The 20,647-nt window shown below is 44.6% G+C and overlaps 1 protein-coding gene and 1 long non-coding RNA gene across 2 annotated transcripts in view; both read left to right on the forward strand.

Annotated features, from left to right (window-relative positions):
• Positions 1 to 1,162: 1,162 nt before the first annotated feature.
• Positions 1,163 to 1,848, forward strand: LOC126546249 (uncharacterized). The gene is made up of 2 exons (XR_011892218.1): positions 1,163 to 1,278; positions 1,383 to 1,848. It is a non-coding gene; the product is annotated as an uncharacterized lncRNA (long non-coding RNA).
• Positions 1,849 to 7,739: 5,891 nt separating this feature from the next.
• LOC126546224 (uncharacterized) overlaps positions 7,740 to 20,647 on the forward strand; it is a 69,342-nt gene continuing 56,434 nt past the window's right edge. The window contains exon 1 of the mRNA XM_055062179.1: positions 7,740 to 7,779. The gene's annotated coding sequence lies outside the window, so the exon portion shown is untranslated. The remainder of the gene's footprint in view (positions 7,780 to 20,647) is intronic.

The following is a 20,647-nucleotide window of genomic DNA, read 5'->3' on the forward strand; positions in this document are numbered from 1 at the left end:
AACGGCTTACACCAGGATCACTTGAATCAGCTCCCCACTAACGTAATTATAGCAACAGATGTTTCCCAGAGTGAGGAAAAGGCCGTAATGGGAATTTTTACATCATCATTGGATTGGTATTTTTCTATTCTGCTTCCCGACTTCCCTCAAATATATATAGCGGAATTCATAGCTGTTGCCCTAGCTTTGCGTAAGCTACAATCTTTCAGGACAACGGTGGTAATAATCACAGATAATTTGTCGCTATGCACCTCACTTACTGCTGCCGGCGAGCCGCATACATTAAAAACGTTGTGCTCACTGGCTCCAAGTAATTTTCAGAGTTTGCGATTAATATGGGTACCTGGGCACAAAGGCATATTTATGAATGAAGTGGCAGACAGCTTGACCAAGGATTCTATCAGCGGCCCGGTGCTTATCCTTCTTCCAACGACGGGTTTTATCACATCTGTCAGGTTTAGAAGATACATCCTTTTAACATCAAAATCAAATCTTAAATTATCCTCGCAACTACACCACTTACAATTCTCTTGGAGCAGGAAATTTTGCGAAATAAGACAAACGGAAGTGACATTAACGAGACTGCGTTGTCGAGTCCCATCTCTAAATTTATAGATGCACCGATCTGGTCTGGCAATATCCCCTTTGTGCCATTTTTGCAACGCATTAGAGACGATTGAGCACTACTTACTGGAATGCCGGCGTTTCTTCTCCTCTAGAAAAATGACGTTAGAAATTACATTGCGAGAGCTCAACCTGCCATTGAACAATCCGGTACTGCTGTCTTTCGGAGCGTCTGTGCTTGGCCACTCTCACAGGAATGTGTGCATCGCTTTAGAAAAAATCATTATTGAATCAAATGGATTTCATTGTTGACCGTATTATTCTTTTCATTCCTCTTTTATTGGCTCATTTATATTATATATAATTCTTTTTCTCTTGATTGAGTCACAGTCTACTGAACCGTTTTAAACTTTCCTCGCTTCAATTTATGCAACAAAAATTATAGATTTTTAAATTCATTACCTGAACACATAAGCAAAGTCTGCCCGACTCTTGGCCAATCCCCGTGAGTGGGTATGCGCCAAACTCATCAACGGCATCATCATCATCATCAACAACACGTGGTGTTCGCAAGTAGGGAAAGAAGAAGACGTTCTGAAGAACGTTTGATCACGGCTGAAGTCCCGAGTACTTTCACGGCAGGTTTCTTCGGGCTAGGCCGCGGGCTCGGAGCCAAAGTGGGAATGGAAGTCGCTACCTCCCGGCGGTCTTGTGGTGAGTAGTCAGACAACCGATTGACCTGCGTTACCATCACCATTTCTGGTGTCTCCTGCTCGGGTGCTGTGTGGATGACTGCTTTGACAATGGCGACTATGAAGGTGCAGGTTGGGGCGGCATGAGATTTACCTGGTGCAAGGACCGTCGCAACGGAGGTGCCTTGGAGGCTGGAACGGTTTGCTGGCGTGAGGGAACCCCACCGAAAGGGGAGCTCACTACCATCTACGGGGACGTCCGCCATTGGGGACCTCGTAGATCAGCGAGAAGCACCACCGGCCGTACCTGCGTCAAGTGCAACCAAGAAGGGCACATGAGCCGGGACTGTCCCACTGCTGCCTCGGGAGGACGACGAGGATGCCTCAGGTGTGGCGAGGAAGGCCACATGAGCAAAAGTCGATCTGCAGACATTTGGGCGGGACACACCCAGATGTGGGCAGCTGACCTTGGTGTGTGGCCAAATTAGGTGTTTTGCGTGTATTTTGTGGCATATATAATAGCTGATTTAATTAGTTGTAAATTTCAACTTTTTTGATGACGATGTTGATAAATATATTCTTATACCTTCCACTAGCTTGTATTCCTTTTCCATGTGCGCTTTCGTAGTTGTAATATTTTCGTGTGTATATGTGCAGCACACATCATTCTTCGCATCGTTCCATGCGACGGGTAATTTACATTGCATGGAACGCAATCGGAACAAGTGGAAGTACATGGGGTCCAACAATAAATCGTGGCCTTGTCAAGCGTCAAAGCTTCAAAGCGTCAAGCGTCGAAGCACACAAATGCGAAGTTTCAGTGAAGGATGCGTGTTGTTCGCACAATTATGGCTCGTTAAGAATGGGGCATTCGGCGTCATGAGTAACGACGAAAAAAAGGAAAAGGAAAGAAAAATTATGTCACTTTTTGTAGTCAATGGCGTGATATACGACTGCGATTAATGCAGTATGTTTAATATGTCTTGCAACTCGATGCGATTAGGCTCTCCACTATAGGCAGTGGTAACTGCGCACACTATTTGATGAGCGGTTGAAGTCGAGGTCACCTGTTTAGCAGGGAAAGCGATGCAGCGGCACACCGACCGTGCGGGTGTCGCATCCTATCGCATCCTTCCACGAAGCACGGCTTCTTTCCGTAACGACGAAAGTATTCCTTGTTGGGTTCTGGGCGCATCGTCCCGAGGGACGCTCAGCCCGTCGGCCAGCGCAGACGCACGTAGGAAACTAAAGTGGACACGTGGTCAGCCTTAACGATTCATTAGCCTTAACTGAACGCGTTGACGGCAATGAAGCCAACCTCGCAAACACCAGCGCAAATGTTGCACTTCTCATTTGTTAAACTGGCACCAACAGAATTTAGAGAATACATGGAGGGCCAAAACACGAAACCATGCGAGGAGCCACATTGCCGTAGACGAAGTATGCGAGCGCGCTTTTGCGAACACCACAAGAGTTCACAGCATTGCTACTCATACAACGTCAACGCCTTTTTTCCAGGAGGCACTGAAGAATAGATACAATCTATAGGTAATAAAGTAAGCACCACACTTTAGAAAATTCATCACGAAACAAATTTTGTTTGCATGAAATAGACATGGCATTCTTTTAATTAATGCTTGTCTTTTTATTGACTGCGTTTGTTCCCGTCTGAGTCATGCAAAGCACCAATCACCCTCCTGGTTGATGTCGATGGCAGTTGGTTCTCGATTGGTCTTTTCGAGAGCCACGTGAATAAATTTTAATGTTGCGATTGTCAAAAGCAAATTATGGCTCGCGGCGGATACTGCGCTTGCTTGTAAAAACCCCGTCCAGCAGTCTGCAAATGGCGCTAGGTTCGCAGAGGCAGCGGCCAGCCTTTCTATATGCGTTGATTTGAGTTCTGAATTTTGTGGTTGGTTTGTGTGAAGATAAATTTGCAGCACAAGATCATGATGAAACACGCAATAAAAACTTCGAAACAGAGTCGCTGCGCGTGCATGTGTGTATGTTATCGCAACAGGTACAATTCGGCGTTTATCGTAAGTAGCCTATGCCTACGTGCGTCTAGCGTCACAGAATTTTAAAAAATCGCCTGTTGCAGGTAGCACAATCCTTGTCCTTGAGTTGGATTATACGAATAGGCGTACATTACTGGCAGAAGGAATTGAAATACATATTCATCAGATTAACAAAAATTCCCTAATTAATTTTGTAATTAATTACCTTACTGCACATGTTGCAATGTACGAATTGTAGCCGGTGAGGTTGCAAGACGCATCAATTTGATATGATTTTCTGGGACACCATTTTCGGGATATTGTTCCCCAAAGTGTGGGACAAAGTACATGAGGGTTCGGTTACTTTTGTGCTTCTGTGCATAAAAGACCATTTCGTTAAAGAAGGCGTTGACCAACGGTGCATCTTACGGTGATGCTGAGGGCGCATATCTCCAGGCTAATGTCATTCTGTAATTTCATTTCAAGTGGATGCGCCTTGCAAGCTCACCGGCTGCAATTCGTATTTAGTGCTATGTGCCGTAACGTAATTAATTAAGAAGTTCATTGATGACTTTTTTGTTAATTAGTTGAATATGTGCTTCGATTTCTCTCGCAAGTAATGTCCTCCTATTTGAATTATCCAGCTGAAGAACTACAGAAGGATGCTTGAATTACATTTGAATTATGTTTGCTTCTGCAACAGGCAATCTTTACAAACTCCCTAAAACCTCCAAATGATCACCCCGTATATTTCTGTATGTGGCATCGAATTTCTGACAATGCACTTTCTAACCATGTTCTTGATGCTAGCAACGCATAAGACTGAAGCAAGATGGACACAGCGCTGTTAACTTAATTACTATCAACTTAAAAGAAATTAGTGCTGCGTTTTTAACAACAGAATACAAACTTGTCCACCAAACAAATCATCGTTCTAACCAGTGGTTGTTCGAAATCTGCTCGAGATACGAATACGAGCGCAGCGTAGGCAGCAATGTCTATTGCGGAACTGTTTCTGGCGTTGCGAGTGTTCTGAGCACGATACGAGCGCAATCGTGCGCGATGTATACTGCTGATTTTTTAAAATTAATTTCATGTGGGTGTGTACTCGACGCAAGAATGAGCGCGGAGGTGCGTTACTGCTTGTAGGACAGCGATGTCGTTTGAAAACTCCTTGGTGCACTTGATAACCCCCTGTATGTGTCCGGCTCCGTCTTCTTGTACTTTCGTGCTGGGCAAAAACTACTACAAGCCTCGCTCATACACACGTGCAGCAGTGTTTACTGTGATCGGCGCCTGTCGCGATATGATGAGGACCACTCCCCCCCCCCCCCCCCCAAAAATAAAAACGTTACAAGCAAAGCTTTTCATCATATGTTTAAGCTCGTCATATCAGATTGACAGCTTAAATGATCGGGATAATTATCACTGACGGACACATAATCAGAAATGGTTGGCAATACGTGGCGGCCGAAAAACTCAGCGGCTACACTAGTGGTTGCAGGAGGCGTTAAAATTGTCACTGCGGCAGACCGTCATGTAAACGAGGTATACGAAATTGAAGACAAAGATTGATTTATTTCTCTCTGTTCTTTAGATGGTGGGAAGGAGGGGGTGAGAGATCGAAGAACGCAAACGGTCGCTCATGCACCCTCCCGCATGATGGCGCTGTTAGAAAGAGCCGTGCAACAATGTCATCTTAGAGAAATTTCCAGACATCGGAGGCCGCTCATCGAGCGCGGCGGGAGGAGATTGTTATCGACTCAGAATTTCAGCGGTGGTAAAATCGGCTCGTTGTGGACGCCGAAATTTTCAGCGTGAAGGAGCCATGATTGCTTGTTCACAATGGTGTTATGACGTGAGCTGAAATGACGGTGGCACCTTGTCCTCTCTAATTAGCGAGCATTTTGTCACAGGAAATTATTCGTACAATCGCTTCACCAGTCAGTTACGCTGAGTCATTATTTTTGCGCATAATTTCCAGCGCCTACACTTCGCTCACGTGTTGCTGCATCTTCATCTTTGTTGGTTTGCTAAAGATCCTGCCGAATTTGGAAATATGAACTGAACTCAGTAGGTTTCCATGCACCTGCTCACACCAAAAGAGAGGTGAAATATAGAAACGTGAATAGGAGACGCGTTTTCTTCTACAGTCAAACGTGAAATCCACGCGTCCTGAATGCAGTTTGGGTGTTCACTTTTTATTGATTAAAATGTCGCGGAGCTGTTATATATATGCGAAAGGGCAGCTAGGTGGGCGAGCTCGTGTGCATCCATGCATTGTATCAGCAGCGCATCAGGAAGAGGACGAAGGTCGTTCTCGAGTTTGTTTTTCACGCCGAATATTTTGTTGTGTCGTTGTGATGCGAGTGGCTCAAAAAATGTTTCCTAATTAAATTAACAATCTCAAAGGAATATTTGATCTCACACTAATTCGCGTTCCAGAACTTAATACCCACAAATTTCAGCTAACGATGGTCATTAATATCTTTGTAGGAGTGAAGTTAAAGCATACAGAAAGAAGATATCGCGTAGCACAGATTGATGAAGAGAGCAAGGGTGAATAAAATTGACGATCGTACTATAAGGCCGTTATGGACGTATAAACAGAGTATCATGACTCGCAGCACTTGAAAACACTACATTTGTAGGTAAATAAATAATGGACTGGCTTCGGCAAACTTAGAATTACGTGGTATTGTTACTGCGCGTCTTTCTGTAAATACCGAACAGGTTTCAAGGTCGTCATACGTTGTTTCCAAAGATTTGACGCAGTAGTAAATGTGATGATGAAAGAAAAGTATTCAAAAAGTGGGTAAATCAAAGCTACCCCGTGCTTGAAGAGTGCAGGGGCTAACACGTAGTAACTGCATTAATGCAGTATGCATCAAATCTGTTGATACCAGTGCAGATGCTCAACAAAAATTACACCAAAGTACGCAAACATATTTTATCTAGTGCTTAGTCGTTAATGCCGTAAGCACCAAAAGCACTTTCGTGTGCATGAAATATGACACACTGAGTTATCTTACGTTTACAGTAATTTTTGAACCACTTACAAACCATTGAGAAATTTCCGTAAGTTCTCATTCTAAGTTCGATTCAAGGTATGCAGCTATCGTCGATATAAATAGAACTTCAACAATGTCGAGAATAAGAATGAAAAAAAAATCTAAGGGAGGTTGTAGTGGAGAGCTCCGGATTAGCTTGGGCCACACGGGTTCCTGTAGCGTTTACCAAAAAAAAAAACAATACACGCGAGTCTTTCGGGTTCAGCAGCAGCAGGTCGTAGCCACTTAGCTGCCATGGCGTGCAAACTAGAATATCAGGTAAGTTACGTACATATATTCAAAAAAAGCATAGGCTCTTTCACGGATCCTTGAAGGACGCCCAAATTGCACCAGCTTGATTTATCATTTGGAGAAGAGGGTTGGTTGTCAGCTATAAATAAAGACTAAATTGCTACATACCTGTATTCCTTTTCAAGTAATACAGCTATAGCTTTATTCTTGCAAATGTTACAAAGAAATCACTGGTTTCTAGACTGTGCATTTCGCATTCGTCTTATCGAAAACTCTTGGGAAAATGGCCCTGTCACGAATTTTTCTGTTATCTTTTTGCTAGTGCGCTTGCCCAATTGAAACTTTTTTGCATGGATGTTTCTTTGCGCAGTCGCTGGATTACTTGGGTAAACTATCCGAGGGAGATATCTGTCCCATGGGTAGTGGGGTTTTGAGCCCGCATTCACAAATACCTCCTATGATAGTATTCTTCGTAAGAGAAAATTCCAGCTGGTCTTGAATCTGGACTTATGATTACCGAAAGCGACAGACCAATGGCAAAAAAGGCGTGCGAACAAATACATTGAGAATTAGGGTCTTGTTTATACTTGCCGATAAAGATACTACATGTCTCATGCATAAGAGTAGTGACGAACTGGACAGCATGCCAAGAACGTGTTTATTATTGGAAGATATAACTTGCCTGACCAAATTTAAAGCGCCGTTAGGTAGGCGGAACAGCGGGAGCATGATCTTTCTCTCGAAGAAAGCTACTTTCTGAGGCTACCCATGAATGTGCCAATGTTACATTCGTTTTAAAGGGCATGTCCTATTTTCCGTTTTTTTCTTAACATCTAAGTGAAGCAACTCAACCTATGCCCGACATCAGCTGTCTGCCGTATTTTGACTTCCCCCAATTTTTCTATGCATTGCACTATGCATCAGTCAGTCAAGCGACATTGGAGCGTCTAGAAGGAAAGACCGCAGTAAGCGCAGAGAAATCAAACACAGAAATGATAAAGGTTGAAGCCCTCTCGCTGAAGCATTTGGTCTGTGATCTTACGATAACAAGTGCAGCTCACCTATGGTATGTGGCCGGAATGACCGTATCGCGCGGTGATCTGCGACGTGCCTTCAGAACTGTGTCGTCGCCGGCGTCTCTTCCTCTTAGTTCCACCATGAAGACTCAAATGTGTGCCCGGATCACGGTGCACTAGGTGGCTCGCTGCCTTCGTCTCCGACCAAGTAAGTGACGACGCTGCATGCTATGATATACTTGCGAAGAGATTAGTTAGCAGCGAGTACTTCCGAAGAGATCAGTTAGCGGCGCGTAGTCTGTGATCTTCCTGTACTGTTAAAGTGAAACGGTGCTACGAGAAACAATACATTGGCAGAGAGCGTGATAGAGAAAAGTATACGCATCTCTACCACTCCCGGGAAACTAGTTGGAGAAAGCATCTTGCTATGACCACTAAAGCCTGTTAAAAGTGACAGTGGGAAGTTTAAAAGCAGGAATGAAAGCAAATTTGAAAAGTATTAAAACAAGGCACCCAATTGTGTATCAAGCGACTGAGAAGGCTACATATGCCACTGTCATTTGGAAACGTCGCTATAGCTTGGGTTTTGGGGACGGTATTTAGAAAGTTGTCTGGCTGACAGGAAGGTCAGCTACGGAAGGCGCGAAGAGGTGCAAAGCGGTTGAACACCTGCGTGATTCTCCAGCTAAACCGCTAGGACAATGCAGTGATTTCTAGAACATGCAGATTTTGTCCGTCTCATACCCGGCCGCAGAGGTCTCTTGGCGAAGAACCCAGTTCATCGGACTTCTTCAGTTCAAGTCTGTCGGAAGCAAACTCCTTGAAGCGCTAGAAAACGTGCTCGTGAGTTGTTCCTGCAACTCCGTGAAGTGCGGAGAATCCCTTGAGTCTGCTGAGTCCGGCTCTGCAGAATCTCCACAGTGCTTAGTTTATGGAAAACCGTGGCTTACGAAAACTGAATTCAGGGTCAGGTTGTTCTGTGTTCTCTCTCTTTTTTTCCTTGAGAGAGGGGGAGAAGGTTTGTGCTTTAGCTTGCTTTAGCTTTAGCACAGAATGCTTTGTCTTTCTCGTAAGTGGTTCTAGTAGCTTGTTTTCTTTCCCCTAACGCAGGAACGATATCTCACTCGCTTCTTTATTGGTTCTAGTGATCTGTGATAATAGACTCATGAACGAATGCATATATTTTATTGATGGAGGCTTTACTGATAAGACCCTGAGTGACTGTTGCCATTGCTTCCAAGTGCAACTTCTGATATGCATTCCTTGTAATCATAGGGTCTTCTACATCTCTTGCATAACTGCTCCTTGAAACAAAACTTGGCGACCTGTTTAATTGCCGACGCTAACGACATGTGGGTAGATAGCACATTAGTGCAGTCAACGATAGCGTGTGAGTCTAGCTTTGATCTTCACGGGACACTTTGCCTGAGATGATAATGCCTGCACGACATGCAATGTAGGTTCCTTTACCATTCATCGGGCTTCGCTCCGCTTAGTGTGCATCTGTCATGAAAAATTCCACCCTATCGGTAATAACTAAGGTGCTTCTCATCAGGTTGCCACTATCATTAACTCCGTGAAATGTCTTACAATTTTAGTATCTAACCTTAATGGCGATTTACACAGCCTGCTGGAGTGGTGCCATACTAACCAGCTACAGGTAAACCCGTCGAAAACAAAATTTGTTGTATTCACTTCCCACCAACGAACACTTCACTCCATTCCTCCTATTTTTCTTGGCGCCAGTATTATCCCTGCAAGTTTTTAATGTAATTATCTTGGTATAGAAATAGAGAGAAATCTTAAATTTATTGAACAAATAACCAAAGTAAAACAAAAGATTACTTACGGGATCAAGAGCACAAAACATATTTGACCATCGAATATTAATATCGTTATGCTTTTCATTAATTCATTCCCACATTAACAACTGCGTTACTTGCTGGGGAAACACTTACGTAACACATTTAAAGGCATTGAAAATCCTACAGAATCCGGCTATTACGATAACTACATTTAGCCCATATAACCACCACGCCTCATACCTTTTACGATCTAATCACATTCTTTCAGCCACTCAACTCAAATATAACCTAGGTACCTTTTTGTTCCGTCTAATCAATTACACACGATGCGATAGCTTGATACCACAATCTTCTCTAATAAATACTAATATTACCAGGTTTGCAATAAATAGGAACTTTATTTGACCCAAAATACATACTAATTATGGCAAAAAGAGCGTCCATTTTTCATCTATCGCCTTCTGGAACACACTACCATTAGATATAAAAACACTGAAGATTCACAAATTCAACAAACAACTAACAGATTACATTCTGTCGAATACTGATGCCTAGTTCAGACAACCATTCTTTCAAGGTGCCTTCATTTTCATTGTCATACCATTAGGTTTCTTTTTGATGTCCTCGCCTTACATATACATGCGAGTTAGCAAATTATACTGTGTTCGTCACGTCACTTACGCTGTTACTTTATTACTTGTCAACGAGATTATGTTACAGTGCTTTTTTTCATGACATTTATGCACATGTAATTCTTCAGTTTTGCTATTCCTACTAAAACCTGTAATTCTTCCATGTTGGTGATTTGCTGAAAGTGCTGTAATATGTGTTTTATTACGTTTACTTTGTAAAGGAAGTCCAATTGCAGTCTTTGACTTCGGGACCCCCTTCTGTATATTAACATATTGTAATCTTTTACATCATCTCAATAAAAACCGATTCTGATTCTGATTCAACACTACATTTATGACAGTTAATTTGCTGCTTAGAAGTACGTGTACGGGCACGCATTTCAGTGTGTCGTACATTCAAGCACAGAAGGAGAGCGTCGTGGTTGTCTACTGACATCATATCAATAAACAGAGCCCCTTGGAATGGGAAGAAGATGTGATCTGGCACGGTAGTTAGAATGGCCTCGACGAAATGAGGATCAATGGAATTGAGATGCGTGAGGACCTAATTGCTGTCGCAAAGAATAGGTGTCGGTATAACCCCCGTCCAGTCTTGAAACAGAAATGGTCAACGTCATTAATTTCACCTTTTATCGCTGACTCACTGCCAGCCTAGCGCTCGCATTCTCCTATTTCTCTGTGGTATGCCGCTTAGGCGTGCCGTTGCCTAGCCCGTCCCTGCTGCCAACCCGTTTTAAGCTCGGTGTACCTTGGGCCATCATGCTGGAACTCGCGAGCACTTTCGGTGTACGGCGATATTTTTAGCCCTTTCAAAGGCAGTGGGCACCAAGTCCTCTTAGTTTTTCTGTATGCACAATGCTTGTGGATCATTGCATGCTAGCTGTCCCAACGTTGAGGCTCGACCATCTTCGAATTCGTTTGAAATGTTTGTGATGTAACGAAGAAAAACCGCCGGTTAGCCATGCGCATCTCGAGCGGAAGTGCCGGTCAGTCAGGCGCGTCACCAGCGCTTTACGCACGGGGCTGGTTCTGACTGCTCGCAGGGTTCTGACTGCCGCACTGAGTTCGACCTCTCGCTCCTATATGAAAACAACTACCTCCGAATATTGACTCGAATACCCAATATTTTCTCCTAACGCACAAAACAGGGGCTACATAAAGTCCGATCGGTAAAAAATGAGGGTTATTTAGTTTATTTAGTATATACATGCATTACCGCTCGCACCTAGACCGCCGCTTAACTGAGACGCTTATAAACGAGAAAAAAGAAGCTGGTTTCAGTTACCTAGTACACCATGACAATGACAGTAATGAACGCAACAAAATTTCACCAGATGAACGTGAGTGCGGTGTTATTCCTTTCTGTTACTCTCTGTGTTATACGACAGAGACATAGGAGACTGCGAGCGCTAGTCTGGAAGTAAGTCAACAATACAAGGATTGTGACACAACACAGCGCATAGTTTTACAAGGGATGAAAAACTGGTGAGACTGAACACATAATAAATTGCTTCGCCTACATCAAGGAAACAAATTCGTATATAGGCTGCCTAAAAGCGGGGTCTTGTTTCTTGAACAACACGCAATTACTAAGCAGTTACCTGCGCGATGTGCTCGCTCAGAAACTGGTACCCTTTCGTATAAACCACTGCTCTCCTGCAGAAAAGTCATTCAGAACAGTACTCACCTGCATCGAAACACCTGCGAGTGTTCTTATGCCTCATATTTTAACAGAAGCGAACATTGCACAAGTTCGTAGAGTGAATCCTCGAATCGAATACGAGTCGAACGGCAACAAGTACTGGATGCGCATTCCAAGGGCGCTATAACGTAAAACTATTCCAAACCTTTCTATTCCAATTCTGCTATCAGCCCTCCACGATTGGTCAAAAACTTTTTTCGACCACCCCCACCTCACCTGTGTGTCACGCGACGTCACGAAAACCGCGATACCTCCCCATCTGATATGATGTGTACACGCTGATTATGCATGATTTGACAGAAAAAAGAAAAACAGTTATTTCTGATTCGACCCCTTTTCGCCATTAGCCCTCGGCTATTGGTAAAAAGCTTTCGGGCTGCACCCACTTCACCTGCCTGTCACGCGACGTCACAAAACCGCAAGAACTCACCGCGTCAAAGTGACGTGTACGCGATAAAGATGCATTAATATGCCGAACAAAACTGAATTTTCTTTGGAATAGCGGCAGGCTGCCCCGTTCCGAAAGGAATAGAAGATGGGTGACGCCGATCGCCCAGACGCTGGCTACTCGCACCTGCCGGAGCGCATGGGTGTATCTGCGTATAATAAAACTTCTTGCGTGGCCTTGTAACGTTTTCGAGCACTTTCGGCACGTTTACCCCCTCATTCTGCCAACTCTTCTTTGCTGAGGGTCCGTTTTAGCGTCATTCTTGAGCTTCCGTTGCATGCCGCCGCGATTTTCGACCAGCCACCGCAAGCAAAGTAAGGGAAAGCCGACCAATCGTAGACGCCGGCACCACCCTCTTCATCCGGTTATCGACTTTCAGTGCAGTGGCTCGGCCCCATCGAATCCCTCTCCACTTGAGCGTTCTCCTCGCCTCTTGTCAGCCAATTAGATACGACAAGCCGCTCAGTGTAGGCAATGTTATTCGTTTTTCAAGCAAACAAAAGTGACCTCCTATGAACGAGGAGAGCGGTTGATTGGTCTGTTCAGACAACCCTGCGGGTGACCGCCCGGTGCTTGCGTTGGCGGTTACGCAAATTTCACGTCAGGAGATTGGAATAGAAACATATTGGAATAGTTTTACGTTATAGGGCCCCAAGTTGTGAAAGTTCGAACACCGCTAGTAAAGGCCCTTCCCAAATAACACGTTGTAGTCCACGACTTCGTAATTATTTATACTGCAATTCAGTCATGATTCTTTCATCTGAACTCCATTTCAAATGTTAGGAGTTCATGTGTTCGGCAAGCATCCTTAATACAGCTAAATTTGACTATTTCTAAATGCTTTTTTTAAAAGGGTGGTGCATTTATGACTTATCCATCATTGAAATTGGGCGTCTGGGTCAATGCTTTGTCATAAACTTGTTTTCAGAGGCAAACTTTGCGCACTGGCTCTGGAGTACGACGATCAAGTTGGGAAAAAACCGTATTGGTTCTAATTTAGCCGTTACATATACATTGAGGTGGTCCAAGCAAAAATATTCCGCAGGGCACATTTAGTAAGAACAAGCTAAGATCTTTCATTCTCTGCATTTTGTGAAAGCGAATTTTCTAGTGAGAGGGAAGAAATTGAGATAATTTTATCCTGGCTCTTCTTTTTTTCTTTTTTGGTTTGGCTGTAATGTTTTTTGGCGAGAAATGCAAATTTTGTCGATACATAGACATCACTAGCTGCCGCTTATAGGTACGCTTATCTCACAAAATGCTGCGACGTTCTGTGACAAGAACATAGCGATGTATTCTGGCGGTTTCGATTAAGCAAAGCATCTAGTATACATGGCGATATGTGTGGCAGATATATTAGGTCATGGTTTGCATTGTTCTGAATAGGCTAGTTAAGAACGTTTTCAAGCCTTTCAGCGAACCCGCCCTTGAAATGATTACGACGATGACGTTTATTGGTATCCCCTTTGAAATCGGGCGGGAACAAACAGGCCCCTAGCCTGCTTAATTTAACTAGGTTGCATTATATATATATATATATATATATATATATATATATATATATATAGCTATCTAGCCTTTCGCCTCTCTGATTTCGATCTTAAGCGGCCTACTTACATTCTCTATCGCTATACACTTTTTTTTTTATTGAAGTGAATGTTAGGCGAGGTTGGCGCCTTTATGTGGTGGCACCGGCTACTCCTTGTCACTTGGCAAACGAAACAAATTTGCGCAAAAAGGGAGAATAGCGACACTAAATATAACACTCAGTAGAACACCGGATCAATAAAAAATATACAGTCCAACAGTACATGAGTCGCAAAGTTCTGTGCATTAGTTCAGTCCACGTGCGCATATATAAAGTCCGATGTTTTGAATAGCCAAAACACACAACAACACTTGTAATACACTCTAAGTACAGGACAGAATTATACATATTGCGTAAAAGTTGCGATCACCACGTAAGCCAACTATGAACCACGAACAACGTTTTTGTAACTCATTTAGCGTATTCGGATCATCCAATACTTAATATTTTCCCAAAACGTTGGTGTCCTCTAAAAACTTTTTCAGAGCAAGAAGCGCTCTTTTTTGAAGGCCCACAGTTGGCCATGGGCCAAGTATCTTTTTTAGAGTGCATGGTCTTCTGTCTAATATAAAGAAATTAGCTTGCAGTACCGTTCTTTGTGTATCGTATTTCGAGCACTCGAGAAGAAGATGATGCACATCTTCGTCTGGATAACCACAAGAACACTGCGGACTAGAGACACGTTTTATTCTGTACAAGAAGTGTTTCGTAAATTCAGTACCAAGACGCAGCCGGTGTACCAAAGTTTCAAATTTTCTGTTGTCTCTTAGAGTTTCCGGCATTGATAAGTTTATACATGGGTATATAGAGTATAACTCCGAGTTTTTAGTTTGCTGGTCAAACCAGGTACTTTTGCTGAGACGACAAAAAATATGTCTCAGGATCAGACGGACTTCACTACGCTATAGGGGAAGATTGGTTGTCTCTGCGTTATTGTGCGCTCTATTCGCAGCTGCGTCCGCTGCAGGAATATTGCAGTGCCCAGGAACCCACTGAAATGCAATTACGTGGTTCATTGCGCTTGCTTTTGTAAGTTCTTTGAGCGTCTCATACAATATCGAAGTGTTCAAAGAATTTTTCTTATTGCTCTGTAGTAATGTGAGAGCGGCTTGCGAATCGCTAAAGATAACCCATTTTTGCGAATGTTTTTCTAATGTTATGAAACGCAAAGCACACAGGATTGCAAATAGTTCTGCCATGGTGGAAGATGTCTCCCGGGATAATTTAAATGTTTGCTCTAGCGCTAAATGTGGAATGACGAATGCTGAAGTCGAGGAATTTTTATGACACGAACCATCTGTATAAACGTGGATGTACTGGGGGTATAATAAGTAAATTTGGAAGAGTGCCAGTTGCTGTGCGGCTACTATGATCATGTCTCTCTTAGATATAATCCCGTCAACCGATAACTCTATTTTAGGGTATGTTAACATCCAGGGAGGGTAACTAACATCCACTTTGCATAATTCAAATCTTGGTAATAATGTTTTATGTTCTCGAACAACATCGTGAATTTTGCTTTTGTTTCTTTCGATGAGCGTGAGGTTTAATGGATGCTTCTCAGTCTCCCCACCACACTGTTCACAGATGCCGCGCAGTACCCCCAAAAGCAGCCATGACGGCCAGCGTTGTCGACTATAACCTACAAGAGGTGGTCTCAATGACGGTCCGCACTGCCAGCGCCCTCGTAGCGGAGGAGACAGCCATCGCCTTGGCCATCACCTCTAGTCCGACCAACGAGTACATCACAATCATTACTGACTCCCAGGCCGCTTGCCGTAGCTACGCGAGAGGCAGAATATCTTCAATCGCCCACCGACTCCTCAAATAAGCCTCCCAATTCCCGGACGTTGAAATAGTGTGGACTCCAGGACACGAGTCCCTCCGTGGAAATCAGCGTGCGCACGCTGTAGCCCGAGCTCAAGCCTCCCGGGCACCACAAGAGAGGGATACGGCCGCATCCATGGAGCCCGTACCTTTACAATACAACGCCATACTACAACACCACAGATTGAACAGACGACAATACCCGCCTCCACACAAGACCCTCTCACGTGAAGACGCCGTAACATGGCGACAACTACAAACCAACACATACCCCCATTTAAGCAGACTACACGCAATACACCCTACACTATATTCATACAAATGTCCCCTTTGTAATGATTACGCCTCCCTATATCACACCACATGGGCGTGCCCCAACGTGAAGGCGGCCCCGCAAATACCCAACCCCACACCCGAACAGTGGGAGGCCGTGCTGACTAGTTCGGACCCTCGTAACCAGTAGCAACTGGTGCGGCGGGCCCGGGAGACAGCAAGAGCCGCAGGAGCCCTGGACTAAGGGCGCCACCCGCACAAACAGAAAGACACCTGCTTGTCCTTTCTTTTTAATAAATGTTTCTCCTCCTCCTCCTCCTCCTCGTGTTAGGCTAAGATGCGATAAATATGTCGGCATGTTTCAACCGTTCGTATGACTGGAAATGGGGGGTGACGAGCTTCAGCAATTACTAAAGAACTCGAGGTAGCCTGCGGAACCCCAAGACACACTCGCAGCCCCCTTGCAAGTAAACGTTGAAGAAGTTCCTCAGAAGTTTGCGATAAACCATGGAGAATAGGTGCCGAGTAAGCAATTTTTTGTTTTATGACTGCGTTATGAACTTGTAGTAGCGAAGAGACTGATCCCCCCCACGTTGTGCCCGCGAGTCGCCGAAGTACGTCTATTACTGCATCGGTCTGCTTTTCAATTGCGCGGATGTGTCAAGCCCATGTACGTTGGCGGTCAAGAATAACTCCAAGAAATTTATGCTCTTTCACAAACATCAAAGTTTGCCCGTTAAGCCTAAGTTGGAAATTAATCAGCTGTCGTCTAGTGAAAGGAAGTACGGCTGTCTTTGCGTATGACAGACTCATGCCTCTTTCTTTTAAAAAGGTGTCGGAACTATCAAGGCCCTCTTGCAGCGTTGTTTGAATGTCTTGTATATTAGAACCAGAGGCCCATATGCAGATGTAATCTGCGTACAGAGAATACCGTAGACCACACGGGAGTTCTGGTGGCAAGGCTGCCATGACACAGTTGAATAAAAACGGACTGAGAACACTGCCCTGCGGAACGCCCTGCGTGATGCTGTGATAATTACTTTCTCCTTCAATTGTTTCCATAAATATTTTTCTATCTTTCAAGAAATTTGATACCCATCGCAGCGTTCGACCGTGTAGGCCAAGCTCTAACATACCAGCAAGGACGTGTATGTGACTAACAGTGTCGAATGCTCTTTGAATGTCTAAGAATACTGCTACTGTCACATTTCCGCAGCTTCGTTCATGTTCGACGTATGTGGCAATATCTAATACTGCATCCATTGTACAACGATTTTGTCGAAAACCGGTCATGTGGTCGGAAAACACATTTGTGTGTTCACACCACCATTGCAGTCGACTGTCTATCATCTTCTCCATTAGTTTGAAAAAACAGCTTGTGAGACTGACGGGTCGGTAGGAGTCAAGGCAAAGTGGAGTCTTTCCTGGTTTTAGCACTGGAATTACCCGAGCTAATTTCCATGAATCCGGTAGAGTCTCTCTTATCTAGATATCATTAAATATCTCCAAAAGAGTCATTCTTCCTACTGGACCTAGGTTCTTTAACATCACATACGTAACACCATCTGGGCCTGCGGTTGTCTTTGTACGGCATGACGAAAGAGCACTTTTCAATTCATTTAATCTAAACTCACAATCAAGTTGTGGATGTTGTGACATAAAGCACGCACGAACCTTCTGTTCTGCTAGTGTTGTCGAACTTGCAAATTGTAGGCAAGTAAAGGGAATTCCTGGTCTGGATATAAGTTGACAAAATTCGTCAGCAACAGATGTTTCCTGAGTGCTTCGAGCTACGGCAAGGGCTCGAAAGGGATGGCTCTGGGTAACTGGACCACTAAAAGATCGGACAACGGACCATATTCTGGGAACTGGAGTAAACGGAGACCACGACGCGCAGTATTCTCGCCATTTTCCTGTACCTAATTTTTGTAAGCGTTTGCGCGAAGTTGACTGAACTTTCTGTGCCATCTTGTAGTCGTCCAGCTTTCCACTGCGGCGGTAAGCCCGTTCTGCGCGCCTTCTAATTGCTCTTAGGCATTCATATTCGCCGTCGACTGCGGCGTATTCATTTGGAACAATGACTTGCTTTGTGCAGATCTTGTAAGACTCACACAATATATTTGCAAAACTTTGAAAGTTCGGATTTTCGCCCAATGAATTACTTAAATGGTGCCGAAAACTTTGCCAATTAGTATATTTTAAGTAGCGGCGGGTCCCCTCACTTCGTATGAGACGATGTTTTACCAGGATCGGAAATTGATCACTACCGTGCGTTTCTATGTCCGTTGACCATTCAACGCCATCAAGAAGGTCTTGGGAGCAGAGCGTAACATCTATACAGCTTGAGTAACGAAACCCCCGCAAGAACGTTGGAGAGCTGTCATTTAACACAATCAGATTACTTTTTTCTGCGGCAGACTCTATAATGCTTCCACGGGAATCATTATATTCACTGCCCCAGATGACGTTATGTGCGTTGAAGTCCCCACAAACCAGCACATGTGAGTTTGCGATACCAAACCCATTCACCAAGCTGTCTACTGATATTTTGCTAGAACATTGTAGATAAAGACTGATCACTGTGACGCTCGTATTTCTAAAAGATATCTTGCATGCTACGAACTCCGGTATATTTAAATCGCTCGACTGTATTAAATAGGACGGCAGGTCTTTTCTCACGCATAACATCGCCCTACTACTTCCAGCAATGCGCGATGATTTATATATAACATAGTTCGAAAGACGAAGGTCATCTCGTACGCCTGCCTCCTGTATACATAAAACAGGAAAGTTATGTTGAGCTAGTAGTTTGCGAAAATCAGCTGACTTATTTCGAAGGCTATTAGCATTCTACTGAAATATGAAAACATTGTTATAACGATTATTCATTGTAAGCCTGCAGTGGAGCTCTTGGTGGTTGTGGAAGCACCAACGATTCCATAGAAAGCAGTGCTTTTACCTCTGGAAGGTTGTTTGCGTGTGGAATGGCACTGAGAATTGCACGCAGAGCTGTGAATAGCATGGGCAGGATCATCTGTGCCACGGGTAAAGACGCGTAATCACCAAACGACGCTGAAGCTCCATGTGTACTCGAAGCAGGTCGCTGAAGAGCTGACTGAGATGGTCACTGGGATGACAGATGTGGTTGAGGCGAATGTTGAGGTAGTCGCTCAGATGTTAGGTGAGGTTGCTGTGTCAATGGCACAGGGCGTTGTTTAGAAGGTCGGCGATGTTCACTCGAAGCCTGGGCAAAATGAGTAGTGTTCTCTGGAGGTGGATCGTGTCGCTTGCTGTCAGAACGTTGTCGACCTGAGTGTTTCAGAGCTGCAGAATAGTTCATATTGACCACTTGCTCTTTCTCTTTGTTGGCAGTTGGAGGCGCGCATCTTACAGCATCAAGGTTGGGTGGGGGCGCATTACGAGGAGGCAGCCTTCCGTATTTCAACTCACGTCTGCGCAACCTTGAGGCAGCTCTGCTCTGAGGGCACCCGGAGAAGGAAGCTGTATGGTTTCCGCCACAGTTGGCACACTTTGGCTGACACACAGACTTGCACTCTGAATGGTCGTGGTCTTCTGAGCATATCTTGCAGCGACGTGGACTGCGGCAGTTCTTCGATAAATGTCCAAATCTCAGGCAGTTGTAGCATCTCAGAGCAGGGCCGTGATATTCTTCCACGGATGACTCGTGAAACCTAGATGCACTCGTTGCGGCATTGGTTTGTCTTCTCTGAAATGGAGAATGACAGTTCTCAGAGGGCGTGATTATACCACTCCATCTTCTTGGCGATTGTAGCGTGCCTGACGACGGGCAGATGTCACGCCAAAGTCCTTCAGGAAGTCAACCAGTTGTTCTTCTGTATACTCAACTGGCACATGGCGTATCTTGCCGACATTCTTGGTATAAGATGCCGGAATGATTGGTTTGACTCCCAAACCCGCCATTTCGCTCATCGACAGTAGATGTCTTGCAGATGAGACTGAAGTAACGTTGACAGAGAAACTTCCATATCTGTTTACGCGGAATGACTGTACTTTTTCCTTTGCCGCGGAGACAATTTCCGACGCAGCGCGGTTTGGATTCACTTGCCAGAAGTTGCGCCCTTCCTGTGAGGGTCGAAAAACAACTGGAATTCCCTCAGGCCGCTTCTTTTTATACGATACCAAGGAGAACGGCGTGTCATCGCACTCTATGTCTTCCTCTTCACTTAGCTCATAGGTAGATGTCTTGTCGTCGTCAACCCGTGGTTTCTTGGCTTCACTTTCGCTTGTCTCAGCCATATTCACTGAAGGTGCGCTGGAAGCTAGGGCAGCGTTAAAAACTAGCGTCGCCGGCTTGATGACATTAGGCGCGTGTTGTGGCACTTCCGAGTGCGACGCCGATTCTGCGGCACTCATGCGCCTAGGAACGCGCTGTCGGACATATGGCTCGTGCCGGTGTTCTTTGCCGCCCACCGCCGTGGCAGGCGTAGATGCGCTGCGGAGCGCAGCAAAACCACGCGATACTGTGCGCGATCTCCAGCACACAGGTATCCCACGGGATGTCCGTTCTCTCTGGACAACAGCGAAGTCTCAACACAGCACTGATTCTTGAAGAAAACAGAAAACAATATCTCACCGAAGAAGCAGCGGCTCCTATACTATACTCTTCCTATACTCTTCCTATACCCTTCCTATACTAGCAATGACTCCGGTTCTACCAATCTCTTCCCTGCTTCTCTTCCACCCATACCGTATAAAGAAAACCGGCATGCGCACCATCTAACAGCAAGCGTAGATTTCGTGCACAAATGTGCATAAAGGG

The sequence above is a fragment of the Dermacentor andersoni genome, chromosome 1 (assembly GCF_023375885.2).
Source record: "Dermacentor andersoni chromosome 1, qqDerAnde1_hic_scaffold, whole genome shotgun sequence".
In the NCBI taxonomy this organism is placed as follows: domain Eukaryota; kingdom Metazoa; phylum Arthropoda; class Arachnida; order Ixodida; family Ixodidae; genus Dermacentor; species Dermacentor andersoni.